This window comes from Megascapheus bottae, chromosome 29, assembly GCF_031878675.1.
Source record: "Megascapheus bottae isolate mThoBot1 chromosome 29, mThoBot2.hap1, whole genome shotgun sequence".
In the NCBI taxonomy this organism is placed as follows: Eukaryota; Metazoa; Chordata; class Mammalia; order Rodentia; family Geomyidae; genus Megascapheus; species Megascapheus bottae.
The window spans coordinates 13520527-13535695 of NC_143537.1; the positions used below are offsets into that span (position 1 = coordinate 13520527).

The 15169-nt window shown below is 43.0% G+C and overlaps 1 long non-coding RNA gene across 5 annotated transcripts in view; it reads right to left on the reverse strand.

Annotated features, from left to right (window-relative positions):
• LOC150044812 (uncharacterized) overlaps positions 1-6798 on the reverse strand; it is a 39239-nt gene extending 32441 nt beyond the window's left edge. For all 5 annotated transcript variants that reach the window (XR_016533049.1, XR_016533048.1, XR_016533050.1 and 2 more), the window contains exons 1-2: positions 6707-6798; positions 275-379 (exon numbers count right to left, since the gene is read on the reverse strand). This is a non-coding gene — a long non-coding RNA (uncharacterized LOC150044812). The remainder of the gene's footprint in view (positions 1-274; positions 380-6706) is intronic.
• Between the last annotated feature and the right edge of the window lie 8371 nt (positions 6799-15169).

Consider the following 15169-nt stretch of genomic DNA (forward strand, 5'->3'; position numbering starts at 1 on the left):
CCATGTATTTTGTCTAATGTCTATATAAGATATATATAAATAGAAGATATAGATCTATATAAGATATAGATAAGATATACTTACAAGTATATATTTTATATATACTTATTGTATACTATATTCACTAATTTATGAGACGTGTTATTTAATTATATATAGCATTTCATATATCAATATGTAATTATATCACATATACTATATATCTGTATATTACCTAATTGTATAATAAGGATATAAGTAATTGGATATAAGTAGGGCCTGTTGTCCAGAATACCTCATATCAGTTCCATGGTGGGGGCTGAAGACATGGCTCTGTTGGTAGAGCTGTAGTCAATCAGACCAAGAGTCAAGTAACTGAGTTCTAGTCCCAGTCTCAGGTCTAAAAGAAAAAAACAAAAAGTGTTTCAAGGCAACCCATCAAGATAGACACTGTGGAATTCCCACTCCCTATTCCAGTTCTTGCAAAATTTACCTTTCAGTTGTTGGACCCAAGAGTTGCAATTCAACATATCAGTCTGTGCATCCAGTGCGCCTCTCCTTGCAACTGTATTCTAATAGAGTCCATGCTGTCACTTACCCTATTCCCAGGCCTTGTATGTGGCCTAGCAGTGCTGTTACACACCTCTACACCATGCTATCTCCACAAAGTAGCAACCCAGAGCCCAGCCATAAGTAAAGCTCCTTCACCTCTGCCCTAATCTGGACCTCAGTAAATCATTTCCCAGATTCAAGAAGCCACGGCCAGAACCCAGAGTATCTTGATATCTCAGCGTCAGCCACCATTGCCACTGAGCTTCCGGGACTCCAGCTGAAACCCTCTGCTTTCAGATTCTACATTTGCAGGGAGGCTAGGCCTCAGACAATATTTTAATGCAAATGCACTGAGCTGGAACAGCAGTATTTTTTTTTTCTTCCAGCAGCCTTAACTAGGTTAGTATGACCTCTGCAGGGACCAGAATTCTAACAACACAACACAGTTAGAATAGAAAGGTTTATGGCGATTCCTATGCTCATTGGCCACATTTTACTGGAACCAGTTGTGTCAAGCACAAAGGCTATTTGCCAGTTTCAGCCAGGCTGTTCCGTGGTCAGGTGACCTAGAGAGAAATGATGAATCCGGATGGCATGTGGGAGGCCACAGGAAAGCCTTGGCTCCCTCAGGGTAGTAGGAGAAAGAGGGTACAACCAGTGGGATCCCAAAGAAAGAAGCTATCTTACAAGATGCTGGCACCTCGCTTTCTGCTTTGTAGCCTGTCGCCTGGGTTTTGATACTGCAGTGTTTAAACCTTCTGTAAGAGCAGCAGAACTCTGGGGCTTGAAAACAGTCCAAATGGAGATAAAAAAAGAAGGAAATGGCTGGTGCCCCGGTAGAGATTTCCCTCACACCTTCTCTTTCCTTTTGGCTGGGAGACTGTCCTGGTTGAAGGAAAAGGAAAATGTTCTGACCTCTTTTCAACATCGGTATCCCTTACATTTGATCTGTTTGGTAACTAAGGGAATTGTCAGAAGCTGAGCTAGGTAGATCTAGAACTGTGTATACAAATGAATCGTGTCCAAGAAATAATCAGATCTAGAGCTGGGCACTGGTGGCTCTCGCCTGTCATCCTAGCTACTCAGGAGGCTGAGATCTGAAGATTGTGGTTCTAAGCCTGAACAGGCAGGAAAGGCTGTGAGACTCTTATCTCCAGTGAACCACCAGAAAACCAGAAGTGGAGATATGGCTCAAGTGGTAGAGCATTAGACTTAAGCAAAGGAAAAAAAAAAAAGAGCTCAGGGCCAGTGCACTCAGGCCCTGAGATCAAGCCCCAGTAATGGCACAAACACATACACACACACACACACACACACACACACACACACACACACACACCAGCAAAAAAAAATCAGATCTGACTTTGTCTGCTTTATCTGCACATGTGTCTGTAAGAGTAAACAACAATCATGGCCTATTCCATGCTATCTGATGATTTTATTTATTTATTTTTATTTCTCTTTTGGTCAGTTGTGGGGCTTGAACTCAGGGCCTGGGCACTGTTCCTGAGCTCTTTTGTTCAAGGCTAACACTCTACCATTTTGAGCCACAATGCCACTTCTGGTATTCTGATAGTTTATTGGAGATAAAAGTGACTTGCTGGGGCCGGGAGTGTGGCCTAGTGGTTAAAGTGTTTGCCTAGCATGCATGAAGACCCGGGTTCGATTCCTCGGCACCACATACATAGAAAAAAAAGCTGAGGCTCAAGTGGTAGAGCTCTAGCCTTGAGAAAGTCCAAGGACAGTGCTCAGGCCCTGAGCTCAAGCCCAGGACTGGCAAAAAAAAAAAAAAGTGACTTGCTTCTGCGATTCTCCTATCTCAGTCTCCCGAATAGCTAGGATTATAGGTGTGAGCTACCACGCCCAGCTCAGATTTGTTTTTCATGGTTTTCAAAAGACTCCCTAGCAACTCCCCAGAAATACTACATCATTAGCACAAGGGGAGAAGGAGCTGGTATTCTTAAGAAGCTGTCCAGATGATTCCAGTGCAGGCCCAGGCTTGAAACCCAGTACTAGATCTTCTCTCCTGACATAATCACACAGGAGAAAGCAGGATACTCTGTTGGACCACCTTCTCTGGTATTCACACACCCCGTGTTAAGCCAAGAGCCACGATTCCAGGCACGTACCTCTTGTCTCAGCTGACCTTGACCCTAAACAACATTACAGTAATTAATATTCACCTAGCACCTAACATGTGCCAGGAACTTTTACATATATTATCTTGTTTCAGTCAAAGGTTAATGTTATTGAAGTCTGGGCTGTTTTTTTTTTTTTTAATTCAGCATTTTGGTTTGTGATCTGCTGTCAGAATTATTTAACAACAACATTAGGCTGTAATCAGATTGCACAATTCTGCTCATCCTGTAGCTGGAATGAGAAGGAATGGATTTCCTTTGCCTGCAACTGAACTTCTGTGTATCTAGAACCCTCAGCTGAGTGGGAAAGAAACATGCCAAGTGATCACCAGTTTAAATTCAGTGTGTGTGTGTGTGTCCTAAGGCTTGAACTCAGGGCCTGGGCATTGTCCCTGAGTTCTTTGTTCAAGGCTAGTGCTCTACCACTTTGAGCCATAGTGCCCCTTCTGGTTTCCTTGGTGGTTCACTGGAGATAAGAGTCTCATGGTCTTTCCTGTCCAGGGTTGATTTTGAACTGTGGAAGTAATGCCGGAGCTCAAATGATAAAGTGCTAGCCTTGAGCACAAACAAGCTCAGGGACAGCACCCAGGTCCTGAGTTCAAGTCTCATGACTTAATAAAAACAAAACAACAAATCCCTTCTGTCTGGTTCATCTTAGGCCCAAGGCTGACAAAGCAAGTCTCCTCCCACTCTTGTCCTAATTTGCCTAACTAGTCCTGTGTTAAAGCCAAAACCAAAATGAGAAAATTAGGATCTAGTGCTTTGTTCTCTCTCTCTCTCCCCCTCTCTCTCCCCCCTCTCTCTCTCCTCCTCCTCCTCCTCTTCCTCCTCCACCTCCTCCCTCCTTTCTTCCTTCCCTGTCTGTCTGTCTGTCTGTCATCTGTCTGTCTGTCTATCTGTCCTGCTCTACCATATGGCCTGCCTGACAAGGCTTGGCTTACATAAAGCCAGCCTTGGCATTCTAAACAAGCAGCCTAAGGCACAGAGGGTTTTTTGAAGGGTATTTCTCATCTTTCCCCTTTCGTTCCCTAGGCAATAGTCAAAACCTCAAATCATCCAAAGCAAAGCTGAAAATTAGGCCAAGACAAAGGACCAATGCAGAAATGGTCTTTGGAAGCAATTACTTTATTACATATAAAGCAGTTAGCTACTTGAGGATGTTCAAAAGGAGTTCTACTTTGCCAGATCAGCAAAATAGAAGATATCCCCTGCATGTCACAGGGGAGGTATGGAGGCTTCTCCCATCACAGGACTAGAAAATCAGCCTGGTTGCCACTGGCTCATACCTTATAATCTAGTTACTCAGGAAGCAGAGATTTGAGGATCCCAGTTTGAAGCCAGCCCGGGCAAACAAATTCAAGAGAGCCTCTTATCTTCATTTCACCACCAAAATAACAATAATAATAATAATAATAATACATTTAAAGCCATAAATGGAGGTGTAACTCAAGTGGTAAAAGCACTAGCAATGAGTGGAAAAGCCAAGTTGAATGCAAGGTCTTGAATTCAAGCCCTAGTAATGGCAAAGAGAAGGAAAAGAAGGAAGGGAGGGAAGGAGGGAGGGAGGAAGGAAAGAAGGAAGGAAGGAAGGAAGGAAGGAAGGAAGGAAGGAAGGAAGGAAGGAAGGAAGGAAGGAAAGAAGGAAAGGAGGGAGGGAGGGAGGGAGGGAGGGAGACAGGATGCCTACTCATGGATTTTTATGAAAGCTAAATGAGTTAATACACTTCAGACATTTAGAATAATACCAGGTACCCAGTGAACATTTGATGTGTTGATTTTATTTCCCTTGGCATATCAGGATGACACAAAACTGATCCTTGTTAATATTTCTACACTCCATTTTCTTTTCATTAGTTGGAGATGTTCAGAGTGTTTTCCTTAAAATAATGATATTGCTGAGATGCGAAGCTGAATTTATCATCCTTGAAATAATGCAGATAAATGGCAGAAGAGTCGACAGAAAACAGCTTTATCATAAAATAATCACAGCCCCAAATACTACTTACACACACGCACGCGCACGCGCACACACACACACGCACGCACACACACACACATTTATGGAGCCAGGCATTGGTAGCTCATGCCTGTCATCCTAGCTGTGCAGGAGGCTGAGATATGAGGATTGGAGTTCAAAGTCAGCCAGGACAGAAAAGTCTAAGAGACTCTTATCTCCAATTAACCATCAAAAAGCCAGAAGTAGAGCTGAGGTTCAAGCGGTAGAGTGCTAGCCTTGAGCAATGACACTCGGGAACAGTACCCAGGCCTGGAGTTCAAGGCCCAAGACTGGTCTATTTCTCTGTCTCTTACTGTCTACCTTTGTCTCTGTTTTTCCCTCTCTCTTTCTCCCTCTTCCTCTTTCCCTCCCCCCAGGCCCTCCCCCCCCCCCCCCTCTCTCTCTCTCTCTCTCTCTCTCTCTCTCTCTCTCTCTCTCTCTCTCTCTCTCTCTCTCTCTCTCTCTCTCTCTTTCCCTCTCTCTCTCTCACACACACACACACACACACAAGAAAGAGTAAAGATCCTCAACACCTTTTGTCTTTCTTTGTATCACATAAAGCAAGCATTTTCTTAACTTCTGTTGAGACAGCAGAGAGTTAATACATAACAGGATTTGCTGTGGTATTCACACAAACCCCTAGTGTGAACATCCCCTAGTGTACGTACTTCTCCTCCCCTTTCCCAGACCTCAGACCCTGGTAACCAGCATTCTACTTCCAAGTTGACCTCTTTTGTTTTTAAGTTTCCAAACATGGAATAGTCATCTTTCTGTGTCTGACTGGCTGTTTAACTCTATGATGTCTGCTTCTTACAAAGGGCAAGTCTCCTTCTTCACGACAGACTAACATTCCATGCTACCTGTATGCCACAATGTCCATTCATCTGCTTGTAGACAGCAAAGCTGACTCCGTATCTTAACTACCGTGAGTGGTAAACATGGGTGTGCCCTGGCCTCTTTTATAAACTGACTTTTTTCCTTTAAGAGTGTTATGGCCAGGTCATTATGTTTCTGGATATTTTTATTTGTTTTCTTGCTTTTTTTCAGTGCCCAGACATCAAACCCAAGGCTTCATGTATGCAGGGCAAATGTTCTACCACTGAACTCTGCCCTCCCCACTTATTTTTAGGTGCAGAATTAACACATCCATTATCATGTCTTTCCTAAGCCAAATCCTCCAGCCTAACACTCATCTGGAATGGATCTGATATTTTGTGAGTGTGTGTGTGTGTGTGTGTGTGTGTGTGTGTGTGTGTGTGAAGCACACATGGGTGCATGTGCTCATGCCAATCCCGGGGTTTGAACTCAAGGCCTGGGCATTGTCCCTTTAGCTTTCTTATTCAAGGCAGAAGCTCTACCACTTGAGCCACAGCTCCATTTCTGGCTTTTTTACTGGCTAATTAGAAATAAGAGTCTCACAGACTTTCCTCTCCAGGATGGCTTCAAACCTTACCCCTAAGATCTCAACCTCCTGTGTAGCCAGGATTATAGGTTATAGAACCATCAGTGTCTGGAAGACCAGATCTGCTGATACCTATGTTTCTGATTCTTATCTTGCTCCCTTTCTCTAACACACACACACACACACACACACACACACACACACAGAGTCTTTGTCTCTAATTGGTTTAGGACTCATGGGAAAACGTAAATAGTATCTACTAATTGCCTAAAGCCCCAACAAATATTCGCTGTTGCAATCTAACATTACTAGTATGTCAGTATTATGCAGCTATTGTGTCAAACAGAATCATCAGAGGCATCCAGCTTCGTTGGGTCCAATCAGACAGCTGGTGTGGCTCAAAAGACTTGGGGGAATAGGATTGTACCCAGTACCCACCAGCCCATATAGTGGAAGTCAAGAATGAAACAGACCGTGGTCCTGAACTCTCAGTAACCTCAGCTGTCAGAATGAGCCAAACAGAAAGCTGCCTTTCAGACATTTACTCATGGCCTCCTTTGATAACTAGCTCATTTTAGTTAGGAACCAAAGCTTGGTTGAGTGTCATTTTCTCAATGTCCTCAGTGACGTGGGTCTCACCTTGGGGTGTCCCCAGAAGTGTGGGTTGAGGGAAGATGGGGGGATTCTGGAAGGGTGACGAAATGTCCAGTCTATTTCGATTCCGTGAATCTCCCTGGTGTCTGGGCTGAGAGCGACGTGGCTATTTCTGTCTGAGCACGGGGAATTCAGTGGCAAGGCTTCCACGTCCCTATTTCTGGCTGAACCCCGATGCTGTGTCCCGGGAGGGGGGGAAGGGGGGATCTGTGACATCACAGCTTTTTCCAAAGCCTGACACTATAGGTGACTCATAATGAGAACACTGTCTGTGGCTGTCAGCCTGGCTTCGTGCAGGAGATTTGGGGAGTCGCATACAGTGAGTTGAGAACGAAGGCATTCGGATACCAGGAGAACTGGAAATGACCTTAACTGTCCCCCTACATCCTGGCTGCTGGAGGGGGCTGCCAGGCTCTGTGGGTGCTTCTCTAAGGAATAATGAACCCATCACCTCCCAAGTTGAGATGTATCACTACGATTTACATCACAGTAATAGCATATTTGGGCATATTTTCACTCTGTCTCAAGATGCCTGGAGGGAGAGGGCATCAGATTGTACTGTGATTTTTTTTGTCCCGTCTTGTTAGAAATCAGTGAAGGTAGTAGTCACTCTAGCTGTAACCCTAGCTGCTCAGGAGACTGAGATCTGAGGATCTCCAGCAAAAAGTAGGAGTAGAGGTGTGGCTCAAGTGGTAGAGGGCTAGCCTTGAACAAAAGAGCCAAGTGAGAATGCAAGGCCTGAATTCAAGCTCTAGTTGTAGCGTGGAAAGGAAGGAAGGAAGGGAAGGGAAGGGAGGAAGGAAGGAAGGAAGAGAAGGAAGGAAGGAAGGAAAGAAGAAAGGAAGGAGAAAAAAAAAGATGTGGAGACAGGAAGAGAAAAGAAAGAAAAGGAGAGAAAGAAAGACACCAGTGATTGTTTTATTAGGTCAAATATATTTTTTCTTATAGCAAGAAGCAAAGAAATGAAGGGGGAAAAAACTGCTCTTCTTATGCATCTCTCTCCCATTTAACCAAGTTGGAAACTTTCTCCAAACCTCGAAAACATTCCCTGTGCTCTCATTGGTCAGGAGAGAATTGTATATCCATCCCTGGACCAATCACTCACAGATCACAACCACTTTCATTAATCTTTTGTGAGTCATGCCTCGGAACTGAAATCACTGTTCTCTGAACAAGGAACAGGCCTATAAGAAAAGGAGACTAAGACTGACCCTGAATGCCAGGCAATCAGCCATGTCTGTCCTTTGTGGAACTGTTGCAAAATTATGTGGGATATTTTTGTGCCCGTACTGGGGTTACATTCAAGGTCATGCACTTCAGCTTGGCTTTTTCCATTCAAGGCTGGTGCTCTACTATTTGAGTTATACCTCCACTTCTGCCTTGTGCCTGATTCTTTGGAGAGAAGGATCTTGAAGAGTTGTTTGCCCAGACTGGCTTCACACCACAATCCACAGATTTCAGTCTCCTAAGTAACTAGGATTACAGGCATGAGCTCCTGGTACCTGGCTACAAAGTTCCTTGCAGTAGTGAATCAGCCACATTCTCTCCTCCTTCTTTTTGGGATGGGGCTCAAAACCAGGGCTTTGTGCATACTAGGCAAGTGCCCAGATACTCAGCTACATGCCCAGTCCTGGAGGGCTTTTTTGAAACAAGATCTTACTATGTGGCTGGCCTTGAACTCACTATGCTACCCAGAGTGGCTACAGATTCTCAAACCTCTCCAAGTGCTAGGCTTACAAGTATTCAGTATGAATTACCATGCCAACTGGACATTGTCTCTTAATAATATATTTCCCCAGCCACCAGTTCCAGCTCTGCTCTGATGACTCATACAGAATAAACACAACAAGCTTCCATGCACTAACTTAAAACACATCTGAAATGGACCATTCTGCAAAAGTCTTTTTCTGTTTAATGTAGTTGCAAAACTCCAGAGTCAGACTGTCTGGGTTCAATGCCCTGCTCTGCTATTTACTGGTTAAGTGACTCTGGGAAAATGTCTTTCGCCTCTTTGAATCAACTTTGCTTTCTGGACCACAAAGATAACAATTCTTGCCTCTCAGATTGTGTGTGTGTGTGTGTGTGTGTGTGTGTGTGTGTGTGTGTGTGTAAGAATGTATTGTGTCCATATGCATAAAACACTTAGAAAAAAATCACCATCATATAATTGGTGACATTAAGGCATCAATCATTATAATATGATCATTTTTAAATATTCCGGTGCTTCTCCAATCAGCATTCTATGTATCTGTAGCTCTGTTGGAAAGTAAAAATAGAAAGCCAGGCATCAGTAGCTCACATCTGTAATCCTTGATCTATAGTCAGCTCCCAGGAGACTGAGATCTGAAGATCACAAGTTCAAAGCTAGTCTGGGCAGAACTACATCCAAGAGATTCTCAGCTCCCCTTAACCCAGCCAAAGTTGGAAGTGAAAATGGAGCTCAAGTCATAGAGCATGTGCATTGTGCAAAACGTCAAAAATGATAACAAGGCCCAGAGTTCAAGTCCCAGTACCACAACAAATAACAACTCTGGGGCTCACTAGTTGATCGGAGTATATGTCTGTCTTGCTGTTCTTCATTTAGAAAGCTGACTTAGTTTCCCCGAGAAGACTGCCACTCTAGACTCCTTTCATCCAAGTTCTAATCCTGGATCCTTTATTCATTTCTTTGGAACAGATCACTTCTATTTGACCATTTGGTCAATGGATATTCATCAAGAATTTTCTCTGTGCCAGACTTTCAGCCTTGAATATTGCAGATGTTATTATCGTAAACAAGATAGATCCAGGGCCTACTACAGGAGAAGTTCCCAGTCAAGTAAGAGGAGGAAGAAAAATAGAAAAGAGAAAATAACTAGGTAGTTATGCAGTTGCGATTCTTTGTGTGTATGATGAAGTCTGTGAATCATGGATAGGAAAATATCTGGTGGCAAAATGTATCAGAGAGGCAGACTCCGCTCTAGGGCCCTACCACATGGCACACTGACTGCAATCGGGGGCAACTTATTGTGTAATTTATGAGGTACTAGAAAGGAGATGTTCAAGGGCTTTGAACATCAAGGATGAAAAGCAGAGATGCCAATTTATGCATTGTATCAGCTGGATCCCTCTAGTGCACAAATTACTATGTATCACCTGTTCTTTGTGTTACTAGTCCTGTATCAATTAAAAAGAAAAAAAAGTGCCAGGTGCTCGTGGATCACACTTGTGATCCTAACTAACTCAGGAGGCTGAGATCTGAAGACCGTGGTTGAAAGTCAGACTGGGCAGAGAAGTTAGAACAAGTGTTATGTATAATAAACCAGTCAGAAAAATCCAGAAGTGACAGAGCGCTAGCCTTGAGCGTAAAGAGGCTCAGGGACAGTGCCCAGGCTCTGAGTTCAAGTTCCAAGACTAGAAGAAAAAGAAAAAGGAAAAAAAATGCCAGATGCTAATGGCTCACACTTGTAAACCTAGCTACTCAAGAAGCTGAGATCTGAGGATCACAGTTCCAAGCCAGCTCAGGGAAGAAAAATCCAAAGAGTCTTAACTTTGCTTAACCATCAGAAAGGCCAGAAGTAGACGTGGGGCTTACATGGTAGCCTTAAATAGCAAAAGCCAAATGAAAATTTGAGGCCCTGAGTCCAAGCCTCTGAACTAACACTAAACAAATAAATAAGACAAAAATGAAAACAATAAAGAAAAAGGGAAATACTGAAAGGAAATGATTGATGGTTGCAACAACTTTTTTGTGTTCTGAGCTGGTTCTGGGATACTGAGCTGTGTGCATAACAATTCTGATAGAGTTTCCTTCCACCGGTCTCAAATGGTAAGGCGGAGCTTGTAAGGTGCAAAGGTCAAGAAATACTTCAGTATGATTCCTGGATGTTTATTACACTATGATTTTTTTTTACATCTTCAAGTACATGTAAACAATGTCCATTCACGTGGGACTGGTTATAAAATAAATTGAGAAAAACTAGTCATGGAAACCAGAATGGTTTTCTCAACCAACATCCCCCTATGAGATAGCCCTTGCTAAGAAACAATGTCCCCTTCTGGAACTTGGTACAATCTATCACTCAGTCAGGTTCAGCTTTGGGTTGGCAGGCTTGTAAATTCTCTTCCCCCAGCAAAAAGCATATTACACCAGCCTGCCAGCAGGAGTGACAGAATGGGGTTAGGACATAGAAAGAGTGACATGGCAGTGGATTGTTTTTTCCATTTGCAACTCGGCAGAAGAGCAAATGGCAAAAAGCCAGTGCAGGGGTCGAAAGTCTAAAGAGAGCCTCAGTGAAGCTCAGGCTTGAGTTCATTCTGGTTATCTAGAGACCTCACTCAGGTTCTACTTAGGGAAAATGGAGATTAAATGACTTGTTCTAACCCCTTTGGTTATATGACTGTGAGGGGGCAAATTTGAGATTCAGTGTGCTGAAGCAAGAAAGTTATTAAAAGACAATTCAATTTCTCAGTAGAGAAAGGAGATAGCTCAAACTTTACCTACATGGGCCATGTTGGGTAATAACAAAGATAAATCACTATCTCACAGGATTATTCTGATAATTCATGCCAAAATACTTCATAAAATTGAAAGCACAATACAAATGTCAGGGGGTATTATAAATAAAATAATTGCCTAATGTTTTCTGGGAATTGTCAGCCTAATGGTTATCATATGCTCTTTATTCTTTTTTTGGTTTTGTTTTTGCCAGTCTTGGGGCTTGAACTCTGGGTATAGGCACTGTCCTTGTGCTTTCTCAAGGATAGCACTCCACCACTTGAGCCACAACACCACTTCCAGCTTTTTCTCTGTATGTGATATGGAAAACTCGAACCCAAGACTTTATGCATGTTAGGTAAGCATTCTACCACTAGGCCACACTCTCAGCTCTCCTCTGCTCATTATTCTTAATTGAGTGGTTGGATGCATAAGTGATCAATTAAAGGCATTTAACAAGTCATATCAAATGATACATATAATATTATTGTATGTTATATATAATATTTATATAACATGTGTTATATTGTGCATAATAATAACAATATTATATAATTATGTATGTGTATATATTATGCCTGCACTGGGCCTTGAACTCAAGGTCTTGTGCTCTCTCTTAGCTTTGGAGCCCTACCTCCAATTCTAGTATTTACCCAGTTAACTGGAGATAAGAGTCTTGGGGATTTGTCTTCCCAGGCTGGCTTTGAACCATAATTCTCACATCTAAGCCTTCAAAGTAGCTAGAATGATAAACCTGAGCCACCAGCACCTAAACATTGAGAAAATAACATCTGTTTTTCAAAGTTATTAAGAGGCTTGGAAATAGGTTCACAGAGCCTAGAGAATAATCGTTAATAAATCCACCCCAAATATTAGCTATTAGATGTTGATCGTTGGAGTACTCTTGTTTCTCAATCCTGAGATATTTATTTGAAGGAGCATGGGGCTGAGATCTGACTATCTCTCCTGGGTGAGAAAGGATTTTCCTGTGGAGTGATGCCAAAGTTGGCGCCACTCACTTCAGCTTGCATGTTGAGATTTCATCCCCTGAAGCCAGGATAAATGAACTATTTTAGAATCTCCTACCAGTTCCTTTTTTATATGTGGGGATTTCTAGAGCCTGAGCATTGGTAGTCGAGCTCATGCAAGGTGGAGGAAGAATGGGAGAGGGGGGGAAATCACACAGGGTGGAGTAAAGTCAGGTAAGGATACCTTTGAACTCTAGGAGGAAGTTAAACTCCCAGAGAAAATTAAAATGACATATCCTTGATGCAAGCATCTGATGAGTTTTGCTTTTCCACAGCATTAACATTTGAACTTTTTTTACTGCTATGATATATATATATATATACTTTTATTGTTATTATTAAGATATTGTTACCATGTTGTAAATCAGGTGATGAGTATATTTCTTTTTGAACAATGTCATCTCTTCAGGCTTTGAATTATTATTATTATTGCCTCAGCCTCTTCTCCCTTTCCTCCCTTCTTCTTCTCCCCTCCTCCTCTTCCTCCTCCTCCTCCTCCTTCTTCTACTTCTTCCTCTTTCTCCTCCTCTCCACCTCCTCCTCCTCTCCCTCTCCTCCTCCTCTTCTTCCCCCACTCCTCCTCCTCCTCTTTCTTCTTCCCCCTCCTCCTCCTTCTTTTTTTTGCCAGTTCTTGGGCTTGGACTCAGAGCCTGAGCAATGTCCTTGTGTTTTCTCAAGACTAGCACTCTACCACTTGAACCACAGCACCACTTCTGGTACCACTGTGGTACTGAGGAATCAAACCCAGGGCTTCACGCATGCTAGGCAAGCACTCTACCACTAGGCTACACTCCTTCCCCCCTTCTTTTCTTCTAATGCCTTTCCTCTATCTATCTATCTATCTATCTATCTATCTATCTATCTATCTATCTATCTATCTATCTTGAGGGTATATTCTTCTATCTATACTTCAAGAGGACCAATCTGCCAAAAGGATAATTTCAAAGGAACAACATGCCAGCTCTTCCTTCTCTGTGTTTCTGGATGTCCTTTCGGTCCCTTGGAGAAAAAGAACCAAATGAACTCAAGCTATTATTGTCACCGAGTGCCACTGAATACAACGCATATTCCTGGTGCCAAATAAATAATTCCCCTTGGCAAGTCAACAGAGCCAAAGTGTGACTAGCCTGCAGGCTGGTGATGCTCAACTTGACCTTTAGAAAGAAGCTATATATCAAAAGTAATGGCTTGAGGTGTCAAGATAGAAACCCATGTCCTTTCAAGTGGATAGTTTTGAAAAAAATTCAGAATTTGTAGAGGCATTGCTGATAATAACCATCTACTCTCTCCCTGAAAATAATTCAGATTGGAGGCTGGGAATCAGTGGTTCATGTCTAGAATCTTAGCTCCTCAAGGGGCTGAGATGTGAGGGATGAGGCTTAAAGCAAGCCCAGGTGGAGACATCTGAAAGACTCTTATCTCCATCTAACTAGAAAAGACCTGGAAGTGAAGCTGTGACTCAAGTGGTAAGAGCATCAGCCTTGAGAGGAAAAAAGGAAAGAAAGAAAGAAAGGCTAAAGCTGATGAACTCCAAGAAATGGAAACAAGAAGTTTTTTCTTTGCTGATGTTTTTGTTTTCTTTTCTTTTTGTCCTGTTGATTCATTTATGTGCCTTTTACTTTTTAAGAGGGGAGAGGGTGATCATGGGGCTTGAATTCTGGGCCTGGGTGTTCTCCCTGAGATCTTCAGCTCAAAGCTAGCACTCTACCACTTTGAGCCACAGCATCACTTCTGGTTTTGGAGTCATTCATTGCAGATAAAGAGTCTCACAGGCTTTCATGCCCAGGCTGGCTTTGAACTGTGATTCTCAGATCTCAGCCTCTTGGGTAACTAGGATTACAGGCGTGAGTCACCACAGCCCAGTCGTTTATCTGCCTTTAAGAGTGTAAGGAGGACACAAAAGGTGGGACAAAAGGTGAACAAATGTAGCAGTGGTACTCACTAGACATTATGTTCAAAATGAACTACATAACTTGTGGGTGAAGATGGGAGGAAAAAACTTGGAAAGAGCACGAGGGAAGGGGTGACACTGTCCCAAAAGAAATGTACTCATGACCTGACTTAGGTAACTGGAACCTATTTGTAAATCACCTTACAAGAACAGTAATTTTTAAAAGCTAAACATCAGGGTAAAGCCTTGAGTTCAAGCCCCAGAACATGAGGAGGAGGAGGAAAAGGAGAAGGAAGAGGAGGAGAAGGAGAAGGAAGAGGAGGAGGAGGAGAAGGAGGAGGAGGAGGAAGAGGAGGAGGAAAGGAGAAGAGGAGGAAGAAAAGTGGAAGGAGGAGGAGAAGGAAGGGGAGCAGGAGGAGGAACTAAGAAAGAGGAAGGGAGATAGGGAGGAGCTGGAGGATGAAAGGAAGGGGATAGGGAGAGGGAGGGGAGAAGGGAGAGGGAAGGAGGAGGAGGAAGAGGAGGAGGAGGAGGAGGAGGAGGAGGAGGAGGAGGAGGAGGAATGAAATTTCACACAATTCCTAACAGTGGAAGAACGTTATCCTTTGTTTATCTGGGTTTTGTTATCTTCAGTTATTGTAAAACCCTGTGGTGGTAGGAAAGTGGAAAACTAATACTTGAAATGAGTGATACCAGTGTTTATGCATATGGCCATTCTGAGCACCAACCCATACCTGTACCTGAAACTTTGACTAACCACTTAAAGGACATTGCTGATGTAAACCCAGCAACTCTTCTACAAAGTTGATCGCTATTACCCCCCATCCTACTGCTGGGAAAACGGAGGCCATACTAAGCTACTACTTCCTTGGGCCACGCCCTGGTGGTACATGAATCACACTGACCTCAAGTTGACTTAAGTTACAAGCCTCACCATTATTCTGACATGACAGAGGATGTGTTTCTGTGGTAGAACTCCCCCACTATGCAGGCACCAAGTTCTGTATTCAATCCCCAGTAAGGCAAAAATTAATTAGTTAATTAAAAATAAC